Below are 17,077 nucleotides of genomic sequence, written 5' to 3'. Positions count from 1 at the left end.
TGGTGGGTTGTGCCCACCTCGGGCGCCCCCCAGACCGCCTCTTTGCTCTATAAATACCCCAATATTTCCATAACCGTAGGGGAGTCGATGAAATATTCATCCAGCCACCGCAGAGTCCACAACCACCAGATCCAATCTAGAGACCATCTCGGATGGGGTTCACCACCTCCATTGGTGCCTCTCCGATTATGCGTGAGTAGTTATTTGTAGACCTTCGGTTCCATAGTTAGTAGCTAGATGGGTTCATCTCTCTCTCTCTCTCCTGATTCTCAATACAATGGTCTCTTGGAGATCCATATGATGTAACTCTTTTGCGGTGTGTTTGTTGGGATCAACGAACTTTGAGTTTATGATCAGATCTATCTTTTTATATCCATGAAAGTATTTGAGTTTCTTTGATCTCTTTTATGCATGATCTCTTATAGCCTCGTATTTATTCTTCGATATTTGTGTTTTGTTGGGCCAACTTGATCTATTTATCTTGCAATGGGAAGAGGTGCTTTGTAGTGGGTTCGATCTTACGGTGCTTGATCCCAGTGACAAAAAGGGAACCAACACGTATGTATCATTTCCACTAAGGATAAAACGATGGGGTCTATCTCTACATAGATAGATCTTGTCTACATCATGTCATCGTTCTTATTGCATTACTCCGTTTCTCCATGAACTTAATACACTAGATGCATGCTGGATAGCGGTTGATGTGTGGAGTAATAGTAGTAGATGGAGGCTGGAGTCAGTCTACTAATCTTGGACGTGATGCCTATGTAATGATCATTGCCTGGATATCATCATGAGTATTTGAAGTTCAATCAATTACCCAACAGTAATTTGTTCACCCATCGCTTTGCTATTTTTCTCGAAAGAAGCCACTAGTGAAACCTACGGCCCCCGGGTCTCTTTCTCATATTATTTTCCTTTGCGATCTACATTTATTTGCTTTTATTTTCAGATCTATTAATCCAAAAACACAAAAATACCTTGCTGCAATTTATTTTATTTGGCGTTCGATCTATCATTATTTACAAATTTCTCCCATCACGCACCAATTTCTGGCACCGTTAGCCGAAAGGGATTGACAACCCCTTTAACACATCGGGTTGCGAGGATTTGTTATCTGTGGCTGTTTACGTTGTGTTGCTTAGTTTTCCTACTGGTTCGATACATATCTGAGGGAAATACCTACCGCCGCTATGCTGCATCATCCCTTCCTCTTTGGGGAAATACCGACGTAGCTTCAACCGACATCAAAGATTTATAAGAGATTTATCAAGAATGCCCCCATTATGGATGTGCACAAGTTGATCCATTTATTTTCTGATCTCAAGTACGTAACGCTCTATATGTCACATTTTCTTGTGTCAAAGTATTGAAGAAATCCATGGCTTCATCATTAGTCGGAAGTAACCGGGGCACGATGGTACGAAGCTCTCCAAAGTTATTCTGGAACGGAGTCCCGGATAGGATAATCCGCTTTCTGCTACAAAGTTTAGCAAAGACCTTCCAAATAGTGATATTCAGAAGGCTCTTGATGTACTTCATAACAGAAAGCGAATTATCCTATCCAGGACTCCGTTCCAAAATAACTTTGGAGAGCTTTGTACCATCATGCGCCTATTACTTTCGCCTAATGATGAAGCCATGGTTTTCTTGAATCCTTTGACACTAGACAACGTGTCATATAGAAGGGTAGATGAGATCAGGAAAAATAGGAACCATTTTCTGCACATCCAGAATGGCACCATTTTGTTAAATCCTACAAGCGTCGTGGCCACCCCAAACTCTAGAAGCTTTATCGATGCCACCCCAAACCGTAGAAGCATCGAGCTAGCTAGGTCTGTGTTTGCCACTAATATATCCATCTGTCATGTTTGTATATTACTTGCCATGTTGTAATATTTGCAGAAACTATGGATCAACAAAGAGACTTGGAAAAAGAACATTTGTTGGGGGATATAATCTTCGGTGGAGGTGATGTCATGTCATATCTCAACAACACCGACGATCTGGAAGGAGAGGGTGAAGCAGGCTCCGGTGATCGAACAATGGAGGTGGGAGGACATGATCATGATGGCTCCGGTGACCGAATGCTGGTGGAAGAAGGCCGCCATGATGACGGCTCCGGTGACGGAACAGAGGAGGGAGTTGTTGCAAAGTCCGGTGAGGTATATATATTAATTAAGCCTGTGCTAACTAGCTAATTGATGCATTAATTGTTTTGGTATGTACACATATTAACTCTCTTCTTTCTTCGTTTCTAGCCCTCCGTATCGAGCCAAACTTCAATAACGAGATGAGGCCCGAAGAAAAGGTTGCGCCAAGATGAAAGGTTCACAATCACAGCAATCGCGGGCGATGGCCAACCGATTGAACTCAGCCAGACCAAGGAAGCGTTTTCTGCCCAGTGCGGGGTTTTTGTTAGGGACATGATCCCGATCAGCATCCACCAATGGAATAAGCCTAAGAACGAAGACCCTCAAGTGTCTTATGTCAACGATAGGTAGAAATATGATCTTTGGACCGCGCTAAAGGCAAATTTCACCCTACCGCCACAGGAGGATCCGGAGAAGCCAGTTATAGAGCCATTGGTCAAGGCTCATGCTCTTAAGAAGATGGCAGATCTATTCAGGAGGTGGAAGAATGAGTTGAAATCAACGTTTGTCGACAAAGGGAAGACTCCAGAATTCACCGGCCGATTTGAGAAGATAAGAGATCACAGTGGCCCACATATGTGGCCTACAAGACATCGGAGAAGAGTAAGAAGATGTCAGCGACAAACAAGATAAATGCTGCAAAGAAGGAGCATCACCATCGCACGGGGTCAGGTGGCTACCTCAAAGCCAGGTCGTTGTGGGACAAGTCTGAGGATGACCTGCTTGCTAAAGGGGTCAAACCAGATACATTCCACTGGCCAGACCGTTCAAGGACTTGGTTCTTCAGGGTTAGGGGAACATTGTACCCTGACACAGGGAAGTGCGTTTGGATGGACGAGCAACTGGAAATACCCGTCAAGAAGCTTCAGAAGTATATCGCTGCAGCGCAGCAAGGGACGTTTGTTCCCGACAGAGAGAACGATGAGCTCACACAGGCCTTGATTCTTTCGCCAGTATTTTTTATATATTCCAAAAATATTCTCCGTGAAGTTTCAGGTCATTCTAAGAACTTTTATTTCTGCACAAAAATAACACCATGGCAATTCTGCTGAAAACAGCGTCAGTCTGGGTTAGTTCCATTCATATCATGCAAGTTAGCACTACAAAAAAAAGACACATCCGTGACATTTTGGGCCGAACGAATTTTTTTTCTGTCATACATATGACACTTCTATGACGATAATTGTGACAAAACCCGGTATCATCATAGATGTGGTGGACTCCTACTTCTATGACAAAAAATCATGACAGAAAATGGGCTTTTCGTCCTGGGCGGGCCAAAGACGCAGTTGCATGACATTCTTTGGGCCGTCCATGACGGAAAAACCATGGTATAAGCGAGGGTGAGGAAAATTTCGGGGAGTTCCTGGTTACGGTGGGAGGTCGGGGGCCGAGCGATGCGCGTTTCTCTCGTACACGTACACGCGTGTGTGCGAGGCGTTGGCTCTAACTGAACCCGAGTGAGGTGTTGGGCTCTAACTAAACCCGAGCGATTGCACTGCAGGCTACGTGTTACTGAACCCGAGCGAGCGATCGATGGCTGTTAACTGAACCTGATCGAGCGATTCCTTCGCTACTGCTGCTAACTGAAGCCGATCGATGCTACCTCTGGGATGAACAGTGAGCATTGCGGGGGGGTGGATGAACAGTGAGCGGTGGCGTTGCCTCTGGATGAACAGGACCCCGTGGTGTGGTGGAGGGCTGGATGAACAGTAGACGGTGGAGGGGTGCCCGTGGAGGGGTGGTTGAACAGGACCCCGTGGTGTGGAGGGCTGGATGAACAGTAGACGGTGGAGGGGTTCCCGTGGAGGGGTGGTTGAACAGTAGCCGGTGGAGTAGCGCGCAGTGGAGGCTGGATGAACAAGAGCCTGTGGAGGCTGGAGGAGGTCGACGGTACCCCGTGGAGGCTGGAGGAGGTCGACAGTGGAGATGAACAATATCCCGTGGAGTCCCGTTTTGCGGTATGCCACACCCCTCCCAATGAACAGGACCCCCGTTTCGACCGTATGAGGTCCTTTTCGTCTGTTTTGCGGTACGCCACACCCCTCCCGATCAACAGGACCCCCGTTTCGACCGTATGAGGTCCATTTCGTCTGTTTTGCAGTACGCCACACCCCTCCCGATCAATAGGACCCCCGTTTCGACCGTAGGAGGTCTGTTTCCTCCATTTTGCGGTACGCCACACCCCTCCTGATCAATAGGACCCCCGTTTCGACCGTAGGAGGCCCGTTTCCTCCGTTTTGCGGTACGCCAGACCCCTCCCGATGAACAGGATCCCGTTTCGAACGTGGCCAGTCGAACACAAGGCCGTTTCCTCTGTTTTGCGGTACGCCAGGCCTCGGTTCCATCGCATGTTCCGTCCAAGCCCTCCCGATGAACACGACCACGCATTCCGTTTCGACCCAGCCCGTTGGCTCCCACGCGTTCCATTGCCTCCCGATGAACACGACGCATTCCGTTGCCTCCCCATGAACACGACGACGACGTTGTTTCTCTGTTCCGATGCAGCCATGTACACGAGCCCTGGCCGTACGTATGCGCGAGTAGGCGTTCGAGACCCCGCCCGTATGTACACATATGTGGCCGTATTTTCTTTCTTGCACCCTGGCCGATGTACATACGTGTACATGCTACGTGCGCGCCTCTACTACGACACGTACGCGCCTCTACTACGACACGTGCACGCCTCTACATCCACCAGTATATATGTACGTACACGTTCACGACCAGAATGACAACGCTACGTACGCTTCGACCAGGTGGGTCCTGACTGTCAGGCACTTCCTTGCCTGTGAAGATGTAGCTGGTGGGTCCCAGCAGTCAGGGGGGCGAATCATTTTGGTTTTTTTGCCCGGATGCACTTCCTTGCGTGCGAAGATGTAGATGGTGGGTCCCAGGAGTCAGGGGCGAATCGTTTTTTTCCCGGACGCACTTCCTTGCATGCGAAGATGTAGCTGGTGGGTCCCAGCAGTCAGGGGAAACATTTTTTCACGAAATACGGTGGCCCGTCTGGTGGGTCCCTGCTGTCAGGTGGAGGAATAATTATTTTGCACGTAATAAGGAGGCACTTCCTTGCCGTGGACCCAGCTATCAGCCTCTCCATGTACAACCCACGTCCGATGGAAGTCGTTCCTTGACCACGTTGACCATGCCGTGCCGAGAGCACCAGGGAGGTGGACGACGGCGAGGCCTAGGAAGGGGACGATGCAGAGCCAAGGAAGACGTGGCAGTGGATGCCCACGCGTAGAGGAGTACGAGGGTTCACTAGTTCGCTGCGGTGTGAGGTTGCCATCGCCGCAGAATAACAGGGGGTGTGGGTGAGTAGAGGGATGGCCTGGCCAGCGGTGTGAGTAGCAGGGGGCGGTGAGGCCTCCGCCGCATCGCAGCCGGCCACAGGAGGCAGGAGCACGAGGCACGACCGGTGCTGGTTTGGGCGGCTGGAGCAAGAAGACCAGAGGTTGAAGAAGCACTACGGCCGTTGGATGGACAATGTACGGTCACTGGAGCTAGAATTGTTCATATTGACTAAGTTGACAAAGCCCTCCGTCCCCGTCAACTTAGTAGGCCCACAAGTCAGCCTGCCACTATACTGGGTCCTAGCTAACAGGGGGAGTATTCATTTTTTTTGTGCGTAATAAGGAGGCACTTCCTTGCGTGCGAAGATATAGCTGGTGGGTCCGAGCTGTCAGCGGTGGTAACGTTTTTCTCGCGAAATACAGAGGCCCTTTCGGTGGGTCCCTAATGTCAGGTGGAGGAATCATTATTTTATGCATAATAAGGAGGCATTTCCTTGCATGCGGCCGTGGACCCAGCTGCCGGCCTCTCCACGTACAGTCCACTTCAGATGCATGTCGGTCGTTGACCACGTTGACCAGGCCGCGCCGAGAGCACCAGGGCGGTGGACGACGGCGAGGCCTAGGAAGGGAACGACACGGAGGCAGGGAAGACTTGGCAGTTGTTTCCCACGCGGAGGGGAGTATGACTGTACGAGGGTTTACTGGTTCGTCTGCCGTCGCCGGAGAATAACAGCAGGTGTGGGTGAGTAGAGGGATGGCCAGGCCAGCGATGGGAGTACGGTGGGGCGGTCAGGCCTGTGCGGCAGCAGAGCCGGCCGCAGGGAGCAGACAGTCCCGCCGGCGCTTGTTTGAGTGGCTGGAGCAGGAAGAGCAGAGATTGAAGAAGCACGACGGCCGTTGGATGGCCATCCAACAGTCACTGCTTGTGCGTCAACCTTTTTTTAGGAAAGCCTCAAATCTGTGGAAAACAGCATACAGCCCATCTGCTATTATTTCTAATAATTTACAACCCATTTGCTAATTATTAAGTTTTTTTGGAGCCCATATTCTTTTTGTTAGCATTACAGCCCATATTGTGGTCAAGGTTAAAAAATTATATGAAATTTTGTATATTTCGGTGCGGTCCGAACTGTTTTTAATCCAGAAATTTCAACTCACATTCAAACTGATTCTAAAAATAAATGTATATCAATATAAAATCCAACAAATTCTCCACGCATAAAAATTAATGTAATTTAAAATCTCGAAATGAAAAAAAGATATTTGAAACTAATTGTCGGTTTGATGTGTTTTAAAAATGTACATCCCATTTCTCATTACTGATGGGCCATTTTCTCGGCCAGCCGAATGAAAGCTCTTCTCATCTTGAAAGATTTGTAGCCCAACAGGCCCGACAAAGCGACTTACTTGGCAAATCACAAAAAAACCGGGCTGTGGCTATGGACCCAGCTGTCAGCCTCTCCACGTACAGTACTCTTCTGATGGAATGTCGTTGACCACATTGACCACGCCGCGCCGAGAACACCAAGGCGGTGGGCGACGGAGAGGCCTAGGAAGGGGATGACGTGGAGCCGGGGAAGACGCGGTAGTGGATGCCCACGCGGAGAGGAGTACGACGGTTCACTAGTTTGGCTGCGGTGTGAGGCTGCCGTCGCCGCAGGGCCTGGCTAGCGGTGGGAGTAGTAGGGGGCGATGAAGCCTCAACAGCAGCACAACCGGCCACTGGAGGCAGGAGCAGGCGGTCTCCCCGGCGCTGGTTTGGGCGGCTAGTGCAAGAAGAGCAGCGATTGAAGAAGCATCAGGACCGTTCGATTCAAATCCAATGGTTACTGCTGCTACAATCGTTTGTTGACTAAGTTGACAAGCCCTGCATACGCGTCAACTTAGTAGGCCCACAAGTCAGCCTCCCAACCGATGCGTCCCAGATGTCAGTGGGAGGAATCATTTTTTCGCGTAATAAGGAGGCAGTTGATTGCGTGCGGCCAGGCTAGCGGAGGGAGTAGGGTGGGCCGGGGAAGCCTGCGCGGCATCACAGCGGGCCACAAGAGGAGGTAGAAGGCAGCCCCGCCGGTGCTAGTTTAGGCGGCTGGAGCAGGAAGATCAGAGATTGAAGAAGCACGTCGGTCGTTGGATGGACATCCAACAGTCACTGCTGCTAGAATCGTGTGTTCATTGACAAAGCCTTGCGTCAACAAGTTAGCCTCGAAATCTATGGCGTGTACAACCCATTTGCTATTATTTTTGTAATTTTTACTATTTTTCTAATTCATATGGAATTTATTGCAGCCCGTTTTCCACTTTTAGAATTGTTGGCCATTTTCTGGTCAGTACCAGGGTCAAAAAATTAACTAAATATATGGGAAAATTTGAAAATTCGCAAATTTTTGCTGGGGGACGAAATATTCTTAATCCAAAAATTAATAGCCATATGAAAACAAATTTAAAAATAAATTAGTACTCTGTCATGTTAAATCCAATGAAATACGTATAAGATATCAGTGAAGAACAAAAACAAAAAAAAGAAACTTATATCCCATTTGCTATAATTTTTTTGGAATTTTCAACCCCTTTTGATATTACTTTTAACAGACATTGACCATACTCTTATGCTAGGCCGGAATGCATCCCTCCTCGTCTTGAAAGATTTGCAGCCCAGTAATTCGGAGAAAGCAAATAGGCCTAGCTTGGGTATTCTTCAAAAAGAAATACTGGGCTACCTATTTTCCCAAAGAACTGGTGCATGAGCATTTAGCTCTATTTATTTATTTATGTTTAGGGGACCATGAGCATGCACCTGGGCCGGATTCATGTGAGAGCCGAGCCTCCCTTCCAGTTAATTATGGGCTTCTCTATTGGGCCTTCATCAGTGGGCTGCATGTTATCAACAAGTGGAAAATGTGTTCCATACGAAAATAGTATGCGCTACGTACGGTACGGGGCACTAAAGGATCAAACCATGCAACGACTTCCAAAACATTGTGTTTGTCATTCTAACAACACATTTATTCAACCAACAGACGAAATATACTAGTGATTGTACATTGAAAACAGCAGCAGCAGCAACCAGGGCTGGGGGTGCAACAGAAGCAGTAAGCATGCCAGAAGAGTGAAGACACAGCTCTCTCTTCCAAACCAAACATCAGCCATCATTACAAAAGGGATACCAAAAAAGAACAAGTGTATGCATCAAACTAAATAAAGATCCTACTACACCAAGTGTACGCATCTAACTAACTAGCTCAGTTAGACGTTACTATTTATTAAGCTGTGGAGATTGGCTAACGGCTTGAACCAGATGGGTTCCTGACGGGGGAAACTCCAGCCAGCAGGTCGAAGTCTGATACTTGCGACCCTCTCTCCTACTTTGGGCTGCAGAGCGTGGCGGCACATATCAGGGTATGGTGCATGCAGAGACGCATGGTACGCTGTGTACACACAGTTTTTCCTGATGAATGAAACCGCACTGCCATCATGATCTTTGTCGTCGGTTATCTCCTGGTTAATCAGATAATTCAGTCCGATAAACAGAGAGCATGTACCAAGGCTGCTTACCAACCTCCAGTCAAAAATTCCTGAAGGCCCAGAGAAGCTGGGATCCTGCTCAAAGACCTTGCAGTGACTGATTGTATTCCGCGAAGCAACACGTCCGGTACGTGCGAACGATCATCAATCTTTTGCCGTCGTCTGATCGAGCTAGGAACCACCTGCAACTGCTATGCCGCTTTTCTTTGAAAGGTTCTGGGATTAGGAAGGGTAGGGACACCAGGCGGCCTACAACATCATATCAAGTTGGAGTCAAATAAAAAAGGGCTCTTGATTTAGTCAATCTTAAGAATAGCATGTTATGAGCAGGAATAGTTTTTCAGCAAATGTTAACAGTAATATAAGCAAGCCATCATGATATCATAGGAAAGTAACATACTGCTGTAACAGGCGTTTGTAGTGATGACTGGAGTAGGCCAGCAATACGTCTAGCCATAGAAGGAGTCGACAGCGTAAATGAAGCCCTTGTGTTCAATGGCATCAGAGAACCATGGAGGATGTATGATCCTGCGATGGACGTGCAGATTTATCCACTTACCGTAGTGACCTGTTAGATAGGCGAGACCACGGTTGAAGAACACAATTAGCCTGAAGTCTTTATAATTCGCAGATCTTGTGGCCACTTGGCAGATTACAACCTTGAGCAAATCAAACTTGGTATCATGTTGGCTACTGTAAGATTCCGAGTATTCTGGGCCGCGGTGCCAAAGCAGTGCAGTGTTAATCGAAGGAAGGGGGATCAATCGCCGGTTGTAGACCTCCACGAACATCCAACTACCGCGACCGTCCACGAGCACCATCCAAGTCGTGTTCATGCCGACCCAGTACATACCGTTAATGTAGTTGAGGCTGACGGGGATCGGATCGCAGTCAAGGGGGTTGATGCTCGCCACCCTATGATCGTTATGCTGTGTGACACGCCGTTTCTGAAGATCAGGCGGCATCAGCAAGCAAGGAGCTGGCTTAAAAAGCTCCGGCCTGAGGGCTTTGAGTAAACGGTGTAGCCCCGACGAGCACGCGGCGAGCGACATGGTACTGAGATTGTCCACACGCGAAACAATGAGCTTGATTACCTCTGTGGGGAGCGAATTCCAGCCACTCTTTCAGCAGACGCTGCTCGGTTCTGCCATTGTTAGTGCTTGGGTTTCGGACGAGGGGGGAGGCGCCTTAGCGGGGATGGAAGATTGGACGAGATTGTGTGCGAACAAAGATGGAGAATTGAATATGTGCTACGGGAAGTAGACAGGTGATGATGACTATAGCACGCCGCTTGACTTACGAGACACATACCAACAGCGTAGGGTCATGTCGATGCCAGACAACTTGCTTGAGTGATCACAGAACTGGTACACCCTACAGTGCTATGCCCTAACTTGCTTGAGTAGAGTAGTAGAGTAGGACTCTGCTCTACTACTAGCACCGGAGGAGTAGTATATTCTAATCTAAAATAGTTACAAACTTTAAGGCCCGAGCATGGAACGACTACGAACCATGCTCAAAGACCGTGTCTACGTGGTGTTTGGACATGGGTGACAACCTCAACGCCAACGGTGCTGCTCCCGTTGCACCGTATGTGTTTCTGTCCTTCATGTTCGAAATCCAAGGAGGTTCACCTGGACATACGCATTATCAAGTTAAATGTTGATCATTAGTCTTCTCTCAATGTAATCCGCTGTCTAAGCATGTGGAGACTTCCATGCAGGATCTTGCTCTATTGGAGTATCGCGCATGAATAAAAGTGTATCCGTTTATATGGTTTAGTCTAGAATATTCCATGTATCAATTTTTACTACAGTACTGGTGAAAGACTTACGATGAACCATTTCTTACATCTCCTCTGCTCGCTTGCAAGTCATCCTGATTTAATCCCTCCGTCTAGGTGTATAAGGGCATGGTTAATATTACTTAATAGTATAGCCAACTATTGTCTATAAGAAAGTGCCATGTCATCTGTAGCCGACATGTATAACAATCGATACTCAAAAACTAATTCTTAAAGATCATTTCTTGCAAAGCACAATAAGTGTTATTTCTTCACAAGTTTTGGATGCAGGTTGAACAGTTGAACGCTTTTGTTTGCAAAAGATACCTTTTTATCTATTTCACCCGGATGTTTGTGAGCTCTAGAGATCAAATAATATCCGAAGAAACCTATCGATATCCATTACACATGAGATGACCCCCACATCCTTTGTCAAAATAAACAACTCCCCGATCAATGCATTTCACTCTTCGATGCAACGCACGGGCACCTTACTACTCCCTCCGGTCCTTTTTAGTCTGCGTTTAAGAAAAATTCATTTTTCCCGCAATGCTCTGCGTATTAGCGTGTTGGGGCTGTTCTTTCCAACTTTACCCCTCCTTTATGTTCGCTCGCATGCATGCCTGCAGTTACTCCCATCTCTCTCTCCCATGCATGTCCTTCGCGCCTTCCCAAGGCAGCCAGCCGCCTACCTCTTACTCTCCTCCCCAGTCCCCGCCGGTCCCATCTCACCTTCCCATTCTCCCATCTCTGCTACATCCCGTACATCTCCATGAATGAAATGCACCCATCATGGTTGTGGTAGGATAGCCAACCCTAGTGAGACAATGGATGAAATCTTGCTTGATGTGGACGACATCGAGCTCGCGTACTGAAGCGTGCTCCTGCTCGTGGACGACGACTCACTTGTGGAAGACGGGGCGCTAACTGATGACAACGTGTTGCAGCTAGGCGATGTGTTCCAGGTGTGCGGCGTGCCCACGGACGACGACGCACTCATGCAAGGCGGCGCGCTCGCAGACTGCAGCATGCACCTAGATGACGGTGGCGTCCACGTGCTTGAGCACGTCGTACGGTGCTAGTCAAGCTGCTAATCTATGGCGGGCTGTTCAGTTTAGGAGGGAGTTCAAAATTTTGGAGGAAAGATTTCATCTGCCAAAATTAAACGAATTGTTTTGGCTCCAATTCCACCAGTATCAAGCGACGATGATGTTCTTCTTGCCTCGGCATTCTTCATGCTCAAACGCCATGCAATGGGTGAGAGATTGGTGCGGATGCTGAGAAGATTTTGCACAGAGAGAGAGAGAGAGACGCATGCGCCTGCATGCAGAGATTGAGTGGAGAGAGAGAACCCGCATGCATGCAGAGAGGTGGACAAAGGAGAACGTGGGCGCGAGAATACAGGGTGTCAAGCCAATCGTTGGATGCGCACAATAACTACCCAGCGTCCCTTCTGTAGCAAACCAGGGGCAAAACAGTCTGATTTTTGCTGCTCTGTCCTCTCCTTGGTATGCGGGCTGAGCATAGAACGCAAAGAAAAAAGGACCGGAGGGAGTACTATAGATTAGTACGACCAAAAATTGAACTAACATTATATATAGTTTGATAAATGCTGATGCATGTCACCTAAAATTATATCATTCAAAACTATGTTCAAATACGAATCCAACGGTATAGTTTTTGTTGACATGCACTAACATTTTCTTAGTTAAATCTTCAGTCAAATTCAATGGGGGACTAATAAACCACAACCGATGTAGTACAAGTGTAGAGGGCAGCGCTGCACGGGAGTCTCACCTCTCACCCCGCTCGTGGCGCGGCAGCAAAGCCGTCATATCACAAAACCCAACCACTCCCAGTAATAAGTGGCCTGGTAAAATAAACGGACAAGCAACCATCACATCCCTCCGTCTTTTTGCATTTCATCTCTCTGCATTTACTTTCTCCGGTTCATCTCGCACACTCGATCCCTAGCTACTACTCCTAGGGCCAATTCTTTTGGCGGCTTCCCCAACTTTTCCCACAAGGCACCTCACTCATTTATTTGGGCTTCTAAACTACTACTCTGTCCTGGTTTATTCCTCACCATTGTAATTTGTGCTAAATTTTGACCAAAGATTTAATTGGTTTATTCATCACCATTGTAATCCCTCCGTCTAGGTGTGTAAGTCATCTTACGAAAACCAAATAATCACCAGCTTGACTAGTGTTGTTTTTCTAGTTTTACAAAAACCGTATCGCAATGTTAAAACATGCATTTGCACGTACATAAGTAATAGTAGTACTCCCTCCGTCTAGGTGTATAAGTCTTCCCTCCTTCTTGGTCACGGTGCACAACCAAAGATGACTTATTGACCTGGACGGAGGGAGTAGCACAGTCTGCAAGCATATATCGAGAGAGACGTGTAGTGCGATAGTATATAGTAAAGTTTGTGCTATATGCACGTACTTGCAAAATGCGTACGAATACACAAGGTTTCCAAACTTTCCCTTTTACATACTTAATTAAGGACGCTAAAAATTCTTGAACGTTCGGGATTTATCATTTGCGTCCCAAAACTAATGAGATCGCCTTACGAAACAAAAATTATACTCCTCCTAAAAGCCACGGCGCTCGCAGGAGCGCTTGCGGCGCGCCATGAGTGCCCTGGTGCGCGGCCGTTTCCCAGCGCGCCGACACAACGCCTCTTCCTCAGCCTCGCAACTCATGAGGTGCTGATTGGCGGCTTGCCAGCGGGCGAGCGCGATCTCACCGGTGTGGTGATCCGGCGCCAACAGGTACTCCTCCTCGCTGGAAGCGTGCACCCGATCCACGTACCGCCAAGCGTAGATGAGGCGCTTGGGCCCGACTGCACTCAGGGCGTCGGCACGGGCGTCCTCCACCACCCTCACGGCCTTCGCACGAGCCTTCTGCCAAAGAGCCAATCGCCTGACTCTCTCAGACGCAACATAGGCCTCCCAGGCAGCTTGTTTTGCGGTGCGCTTCTCTTCCTCGACCTTCTTCTCCGCCTCTATTTTGGCGCGCTCTGCTGGAGGCAAAGCCTCCCACAAGGCGACATCCATTTATTTCCAAAGCTCCTCAAGGCTAGGGGGCTCGGCGGGCGGCGCGGCGTTCTCCTCGAGCTGCATTGACTTAACTGCAGGTCCAGTTGCATCACTAACATGTGGGCCAGACCCCTATTGGGCCCATATGTCAGTGACCCAATGCACCTGCAGTTAAGTAACAGCTACGTGGGCATATTTGTTGGAGTAAATTACGGGGGAGCGAAGGGGTGGAGATATTGCTGGTCACAACGGATTGGACGAGTGTGGGGGGAGGAGAGTCATGCATGCATATTTTTCACATGGGGTGGAGTGGTGGGACTGCCGAAGGGAGAAGGAGAGTTTGGTAGGCATATTGTTTGCACACATGGAGAGGAAAAGATTTGGAGACGAACGGGCTTCCTGCATGTATGGGGAATGGTGCATAATAAGTCATCTTGCATGTCGGGCTAGGTATAGTCTCAAGTCATTAAAAACATACACGCCCCACACATGTTCATATTTCAAGGTGCACTAAATTATTGCATGTCATGATTAAGGCTGGCCATGATGGTGGTATCTTAGCTGGTATCATGCACACGGGAATAGCAAACATGCTGATTTGGCAAAGAATTAAAGAACAGAGGGGGGTTAGAGTAACTAGTGTTCATGCATGCATCTCGTTTTCCATTCACATTTTACAAGTAAAATTCATGGACAAACTTTGACCCAAAGTACGATGGGGACTAGTAAACCAGAATGGAGGTAGTAGTTTTTTTAATCAAAGAAGGGTTTCCCCTTCCGATTTTCATTACTGGAAACCAACATCTAAATCTAAACCATAGTATTTTCCCTAGAACTACCAGGTTCAAAATCTCGCAACATAAACCCATACAACCTCCATCGCAAAAAAAACATACAACCATACGCCAAGGAGGTACGTAGTACTATGAATTCCATTTTCGCTCCATACCAATCGTTCTAAAAACTACTTACTACTTATAACGCGCCATTGAAAATCGGAACTCTTAACCCCGCTAAAAATCGATATTTTAAACGTGGCTACTTGATCTATGGCAACTGGCGAGCCACCGCGCTCCAAGTCGTTCACCTGTGGTCCCGACCATCAATTCCTACGGATCAAATTATCATGCGAGCTGACTATTCCTACAAAGCTGCTCCACCACGTACCCGGTACCCGCGAATGCAGTAATCGTGCACCTAGGGTTTTAGGGTTTATTTGTTAATGCCGCCTTTACGTAACTCTCATGTGTGCGAGACAGCGAGAGGCCGACTACGTGCATGCGCCTCTTCTCTTTGTATATGTAGTCCACCGTTTGTCTGGTGTCCAAAAAATTATAATAACTACTAGCAATGTGCCAATGCGTTGCCACACGATCAAATTAGATTAATACATATTCACTGATTTGATAGAAAAAAATTCTAGTTTTGAAATACGTATATCACTAAAAATATGTTATGTTTCACTCAAAATATATTCCTTTGGCGGTTTTGATGAGATAAGGGAGGAATGTTGTTGGTTTCAAGATTTGAGAAGTGGTATATTTCTAATTTATACTCTTACTAGCAAGATGCCCGTGAGTTGCACGGAACATCAAGATCTTGTGGGAGAAAAGGATGAACGAGGGAAGGCCTTATCTGCAAATGTGGTGAAGAGTGTGGGTAAATTGCCATATTTTCCTTCCTATCCGTCAGATATAAATCGGACGACCTACATTGCAGGATGGCAGGCACACCATCATCACCAACTCTATTTTTTATCCCTACTCTTATAAAAAGCATTGTAGGTGATGATCGTGTGCCTGCATCCTGCAATATAGGTTGTCCGATCTATATCTGACGGATAGGAAGGAAACTATGGCAACTTTGCAAAAAGATACCCACACCCCTCTCCACATTTGCAAATAAGGCCTTCCCTCGTTCATCCTTTTCCCCCACAAGATAAACTACTCATACAAATGCATCTTGATGTTCCGTGCAACACATGGGCATCTTGCTAGTTGTTGCAAAAAGCCCATGTGTGTGTGAGAGAGAGGGAGAGTGGAGGAGGATGGAGTGCATGTGTGAAAAAGGCACAAGGAGTGTGTGTGCGATAGGTATCATCTTAAAATGAGGCGATAGTGTGTGTGTGCACGATCGAGAGGGCATGTCTCAAGAAGGGAAGAAAAATCTACATAGATACAAGGAGTGGGAGAGAGACATGTATGCGATGGTGGAAGCACGAGTGTGCGGGTGTATAAACCAATCTAGAGGCTAGCTAGTCGATAAATGTTTGTGAGAGAAATACGAGTCGGGGTGCGAAAGCGAGAGTTTTGTGTGTGAGAGAGAGACGGTAGTCCGGAAGGGGAGTGGAAGCAGGAGTTGTGTGTGTGTCTTTGAGAGAGAGAGGAGACGGTAGTTGGGGTTGTCTGATCGGCAAACAAATGAATAATGTCAGTCTGGGATGGAGACGAAAAGGAGACCGCAACAAATGTTGTGTCTACAGGAGAGAGAGAGAGAGTAATTTTAGTGGTATGAGTCATATGTAGAGACATATAGGGTGTGTGAGAGAATCCCATAGAGAGAAAGACAAAGTGAAAGACGAGTGGAGACTGTGTGTGTGGTGGTGAAAAAGAAAGCTTAGGTACCGAGTGATACCAGAGAATAGTAGAGACGTGAGAGATAATGAAAACCGTGTAATGTATAATGATATGGAGAGTGTGACACTTCTCAAGGGAGACGTCGAGAGACCATGTTTGCGAGGATAGGAGAAACATGAAGTGAGCGTGCGGGTGAGCTGGAGAAAAGAGAGTGATAGCTACCTGAAGGAGCATGCATGCGAGAGAGATGGGTGTGAAAGGAGTGAACAAAAAGGGATTCAAATATTTGAATTCGAGATGATGATACATGTAATCCATACTCGAACCAAAATTGATCTATCAAACATGCATACTCATATGAATTCACACACATCTATGTTATTTAATATGTAGATATTACTGATCCATACATTTTAGTAGAACAATAATTTGGTTAAATTTTTTCGAATTCAACCTTAAGATTTCGAGATCGTTGTATTTGTAAATCATATTATACATATAAAGGAGCAGAATTATTTGTTGTGGTTTTGAAAGTATATATAAAAAATGATGTATATAGAATGTAATTCCAATTGAAAATGGATCCTGCCCAGAAAAAAATAGAATACAAATGGGATTCGAATTGAGTTGGCACGGTAAACGTGCACTCTGCAAAATTTGAACGAAGCGGGGAAAGTCGCAGTAACCGCCCGGAACCAAAAT

This window comes from Triticum urartu, chromosome 3A, assembly GCF_056163025.1.
Source record: "Triticum urartu cultivar PI428250 chromosome 3A, HENAU_Tu73, whole genome shotgun sequence".
In the NCBI taxonomy this organism is placed as follows: Eukaryota; Viridiplantae; Streptophyta; class Magnoliopsida; order Poales; family Poaceae; genus Triticum; species Triticum urartu.
The sequence above is the reverse complement of the archived record's forward strand: the minus strand, read 5'-3'. Positions refer to the sequence as shown.